General features: G+C 35.0%; 1 protein-coding gene across 2 annotated transcripts in view; it reads left to right on the top strand.

The window, feature by feature from the left end:
- Window positions 1-370: 370 nt before the first annotated feature.
- Window positions 371-6,000, top strand: part of bowl (brother of odd with entrails limited) — a 46,265-nt gene continuing 40,635 nt past the window's right edge. Inside the window, exon 1 of one of the 2 annotated variants that reach the window (XM_075297455.1) lies at window positions 371-556. The gene's annotated coding sequence lies outside the window, so the exon portion shown is untranslated. Of the gene's footprint in view, window positions 1,331-6,000 lie in introns of both variants that reach the window. The other variant, XM_075297454.1, reaches the window with a different exon arrangement.

Genomic DNA, 6,000 nt, shown 5'->3' with positions numbered 1-6,000 from the left:
TCTTGAAACACCATACAAACCAGTTCGTAGCGAGCAATAGCTTACGGGCAACAAAACAGGTATAATAACATACAAACACGCATACTCCCAGTCAACAAAACACACAGATACATTCCCAAAGAAACCTCTACTCTTACCAGAGAAACCTTATTGGAGGTAAAATAAAAACCAAACAAACTCATGAAACCTATCGTTGGAACTACACAAGGCAAGATCTTGAAATGAGGAGAGTTCACTTTTTTGTTATCTCATAGATAAAAGAGAACTGTATAGGCTCTCGAGAGCAGACAAGGTCTAAACATACAATCAAGTTCGAGAGGCTCATTGCCCCCCAACTGAGATACTTATGGATTAGTCTTAAAGAGTTGATCGTAGGTAACGCACCTGTAATTTTAGACGGAGGAAATAACAGCATCGTGTTGGCACATTAAACTTTATTATTATCGTTGTTTTTTCCATATTTTTTCTGTGTGAGAGATGATGATGATTATAACCCATACACATTTATGGCCCAACAGAGAGAGTTAATGGTGTTGGTGAAGAAGTAAAAAAAAATGTGAGTGAATATGTGCAAGAGGTTTCTTATTACACACATATAAGAAATATGTGATTTTTAGTTTAAAGAAAAATAGAAAGATTATTGGAAAACAAAAAATTTTAACAATAATAGAAAAATTACAAAATATATGTATAGAGAATATATTAAGTCATTTAATAATAAGAAAATTTAAAATGAAGAAATAGAAAAAAATGTGAAAAAAGCTGGCAATATAAGAAAATTGAATAAAAACCATATTTTTACCCAAAGAGAATTTAAACCAATAAATGAAAACAACAACATACAGTTCGAGAAAACAAAAACATCCACCTCTAACAACCCAAAATGATCTCGGAAAATTGTATGCTTAACTCCACCGTTTTTTAACCAAGTTAACCAAAAAGAAATCAAAAAGAGCCAAATCTAAAACGAAATCCCAGTAAAAAAAATGTAAATGTAGTGGTACAAATAAAAAATCTATCTGAAAAGTGTATTTACTCTGCATTGGATCTTGTGAATACCAAGAGTGAACCCTACTGTAATGAGAGCGAGATAAGGTGTTCGAGTGTATGTGTGTGTGAGTGCGTTTATGTTCGCGTGTGTGAGAGAGACCAGTAGAGCGTATATTTATGAGCATTGAAATTGTGAACTGTAATAATGGTTGTTCGAATATAGCTAGCAAAGCAAGTAACCACAATCTATGCACATTGGGATGATATTGAGAAAAGTGTTGGATACATTTTCTATATTTCTATAATGGATACATTTAAATTTTATATGGATACAATATAGGTAAATAGTTTAATTATTTTAATATACATTCTTAGCTACAACTATATAGAAACAAATTTAAACAAATTTATAATGAAATGGAAACAAAAACTACATAGAAAATATAAATACAAATATCACTAATATTTTTCTAATTAAATTTTTAATAGAGTTTTTAAAATTATTCAATTAAAAAATTAATTGATTCTATATTTTTTTTAATTGAAACAAAAATCGATCAAATCAATTAATTTTTCAATTGGATCAACAACTTTCGTGCTTGAAGACAAAAAATAGTTTTTTTTTTGTGTACGACAAAGTTTTATTGAAAAAAATTTTAAAATGTTCTTCAGTATTTGGATTGTATTTTAAATAAATTTTAAGAGTACAATTTGGACGAAAATATCTAAAAGCCATTGTACTACAATACATTCTCTTTCTGAAATTTCCATAAATAAAAAGTACCATCAGAAGAAATCAACAACAATAAAAATATTTAATTTTTAATTCAAGTAAATTTTTTGATTTTAGTTAAATTTCGTTAAATGTGAGAAAATGTTTATTATTTCATTTTTTTTACTTACTTTAATCACTTGAATAATCACACAATAGTTCATATTTTTCTACAATGGGTGAATTTTATTTAAATTATGTTCATAAATTTCTAATATTAGTAAATTTTATTTCAATTGTGTCTGTTTGAACTTTGTAGAGCGCTAAATATATTTTAACAATTTTTAACTCCAATTTCTCCTTCCAAATATGAAATTTTCTTAACCTTAGTTAGTCATCCTTCGTCAAAATGACCATGCTTAATTTTATTTTCGATCTAAACTGTGTTTTTTGATCGATTGGTTAATGAAAAATTTATCTTATTCTAATTCAAAGATCTTATGAATTTTTGTTTAATATTAATTAAAAACAAGTATATACGGCCGTAAGTTCGGCCAGGCCGAATCTTATGTACCCTCCACCATGGATTGCGTAGAAACTTCTACGAATGACTGTCATCCACAAATTTCAACTCACATGGTTGTTAAATATCATATACTACCACCACGTACCAAATTTCAACCAGATCGGATGAATTTTGCTTCTCCAAAAGGCACCGGAGGTCAAATCTGGGGATCATTTTATATGGGAGCTATATATTATTATGGACTGATAGGAACCAATTCCTGCATGGTTGTTGGATACCCTATACTAACATCATGTACCAAATTTCAACCGAATGGGAAGAATTTTGCTCTTCCAAGGTGCTCCGGAGGGCAAATCTGGGCATCGGTTTATATGGGGCCTATATATAATTATGGACCGATATCGACCAATTTTTGCATGGGTGTTTGAGGCCATATATTACATTACGTACCAAATTTCAACTGAATCAACTGGAGCCTCTTCCAAGAGGCTCCGGAGGTCAAATCTGGTGATCGGTTTATATGGGGGCTATATATAATTATCGACCGATGTTGACCAATTTTTGCATAGTTGTTAGATACCATATACTAACACCATGTACCAAATTTCAGCCGGATCGAATGAAATTTGCTTCTCTTAGAGGCTCCGCAAGCCAAATCGGGGGATCGGTTTATATGGAGGCTATATATAATTATGGACCGATATGGACCAATTTTTGCATGGTTGTTAGAGACCATATACTAACACCATGTACCAAATTTCAGCCGGATCGGATGAAAAGTGTTTCTCTTAGAGGCTCTGCAAGCCAAATCGGGGGATCGGTTTATATGGGGGCGATATATAATTATGGACCGATGTGGACCAATTTTTGCATGGTTGTTGGAGACCATATACTAACACCATGTACCAAATTTAAGCCGGATCGAATGAAATTTGCTTCTCTTAGAGGCTCCGCAAGCCAAATCGGGGGATCGGTTTATATGGGGGCTATATATAATTATGGACCGATATGGACCAATTTTTGCATGGTTGTTAGAGACCATATACTAACACCATGTACCAAATTTCAGCCGGATCGGATGAAAAGTGTTTCTCTTAGAGGCTCTGCAAGCCAAATCGGGGGATCGGTTTATATGGGGGCGATATATAATTATGGACCGATGTGGACCAATTTTTGCATGGTTGTTAGAGACCATATACGTACACCATGTACCAAATTTCAGCCGGATCGGATGAAATTTGCTTCTCTTAGAGGCTCCGCAAGCCAAATCGGGGGATCGGTTTATATGGGGGCTATATATAATAATGAACCGATGTGAACCAATTTTTGCATGATTGTTAGAGACCATATACTAACACCATGTACCTAATTTCAGCCGGATCGGATGAAATTTGCTTCTCTTAGAGGCCTCGCAAGCCAAATTTGGGGGTCCGTTTATATGGGGGCTATACGTAAAAGTGGGCCGATATGGCCCATTTGCAATACCATCCGACCTACATCAATAACAACTACTTGTGCCAAGTTTCAAGTCGATAGCTTGTTTCGTTCGGAAGTTAGCGTGATTTCAACAGACAGACGGACGGACGGACATGCTTAGATCGACTCAGAATTTCACCACGACCCAGAATATATATACTTTATGGGGTCTTGGAGCAATATTTCGATGTGTTACAAACGGAATGACAAAGTTAATATACCCCCCATCCTATGGTGGAGGGTATAAAAATGAAATGAATAAAAAACTAAATTTTGTTTCTTATTTTTACTCATGATGCAATTTAAAACTCCTTGAAATAGGCCGTAGTCAAAATGGCGAAGGATGAAGTTGGTGTACAAAAACTAAAGATGACTTTCTAGCAGATTTAAAAATGTACTATTTTTATACCCTCCACCATAGGATGGAGGTATATTAACTTTGTCATTCCGTTTGTAACACATCGAAATATTGCTCATAAAGTATATATATTTTGGGTCGCGGTGAAATTCTGAGTCGATCTGAGCATGTTCGTCCGTCCGTCCGTCCGTCCGTCTGTTGAAATCACGCTAACTTCCGAACGAAACAAGCTGTCGACTTGATACTTGGCACAAGTAGTCGTTATTGATGTAGGTCTGAACGTATTGCAAATGGGTCATATCGGTCCACGTTTACGTATAGCCCCCATATAAACGGACCCCCAAATTTGGCTCGCGGGGACTCTAAGAGAAGCAAATTTCATCCGATCCAGCTGAAATTTGGTACATGGTGTCAGCATATGATCTCTAACAACCATGCAAAAATTGGTCCACATCGGTCCAGAATTATATATAGCTCCCATATAAACCGATCCCCGATTTGGCTTGCGGAGCCTCTAAGAGAAGCAAATTTCATCCGATCTGGCTGAAATTTGGTACATGGTGTTAGTATATGGTCTCTAATGACTATGCAAAAAATGGTCCACATCGATCCATAATTATATATTATTATTATATGGGGGCTATAAACTGATCACCAGATTTGACCTACGGAGCCTCTTGGAAGACCAAAATTCATCTGATTCAGTTGAAATTTGGTACGTGGTGTTAATCTAATATATAAAAAATAAGTCAGGTTTTCCTTCCGAACGCTGTATGTTAACTCCAGAACTCACGAACCAATTTCCACGATTTTGTATTCGTTGGAAAGGTCTCGGGCTCCGTAAAGTTTATAGCAAAGAAATTTCAAGAAAACTTGCAACGGGAAAGCGGGGATTTTTTTTTTTTTCATACAGCGCACATTATAAAAATTTATAATTTAAATTCATAGCAGTTGCTTTTGTTATAAAATATTTTTTTTTTTATTTTTTTCACATGAAAAATGTTCGGAGAACATAGAGGGTAATCATGTGTTGAGAATCCTCATTATTTGATACAAAGGGCCAAAGTTCTCCGATGTTGGTGAAATTTCCAAGGAAGGTGATGTCTAGACAAAGGGGCTATGTTTAGACAGAGACCCGCTACTTTTTCGATTTTGTGATATTCGGAAGGGAAGAGGGGCCTCCCCTTGCCCTGCTGTTTAAAAATTTGACTTATAATTTGCTTAAGATTTTCTGGGACGTCTACACAATATACGCTATATCATTTTTCGATATATGGAAGGGGAGGAAGACTTCCTCTAAACTGGAAAACAAAAACTGAAATTCTCAAGTTTACTTGAAATTTACAAAGGCCGTAGGTTATGAAATCAATATGGTGTACTTGAGTTTTGGGTATTTGGACAGGAACCTTCTCCTTGCCCCACACTATGAAACTTGATGGAAAGTGTACAGATTTTCTTGCAATTTGCAGAAAATAGAGCCAAAATCTAACCTTCTCCGATTTACTTGAAATTGGGAGAAAATGATTAAATTTATACAGGATACATGATTTTTCGATGTCTGGTTGGGGAAGGGGAATAGTGAAGTTGGGTAGTTTGTGAAATGAATATAGGGTACATGAATTTACGATATCTGGTCGGGGAGGAGCGTAGGAGGGGTGTTCCCTTTTGCCCGATTTTTTGAAAATAGAAAGTAGAGGATTGTCGATAAATGGGAACTCGCTACATAATTTTATGATTTTTCCACAGGCTTCTGCCAGACATTTTTAAGTAAAAAACTTAAATTTACATGAAGTTGAAAGGCAACGTAGAGGGTGATTCATTTTTCGGTATATATTTGGGAAAGGCATGGTCTCCGTGCCCAACATTTTAACAAATTTTAGTATAGTAAATGTTTAAGTACTTTTATTTTTCCGATTTATTGGACGGTATATCGAGGAG

The sequence above is a fragment of the Haematobia irritans genome, chromosome 2 (assembly GCF_050003625.1).
Source record: "Haematobia irritans isolate KBUSLIRL chromosome 2, ASM5000362v1, whole genome shotgun sequence".
NCBI classification, from domain to species: domain Eukaryota; kingdom Metazoa; phylum Arthropoda; class Insecta; order Diptera; family Muscidae; genus Haematobia; species Haematobia irritans.
This window is presented reverse-complemented; position numbering and strand designations above follow the sequence as displayed.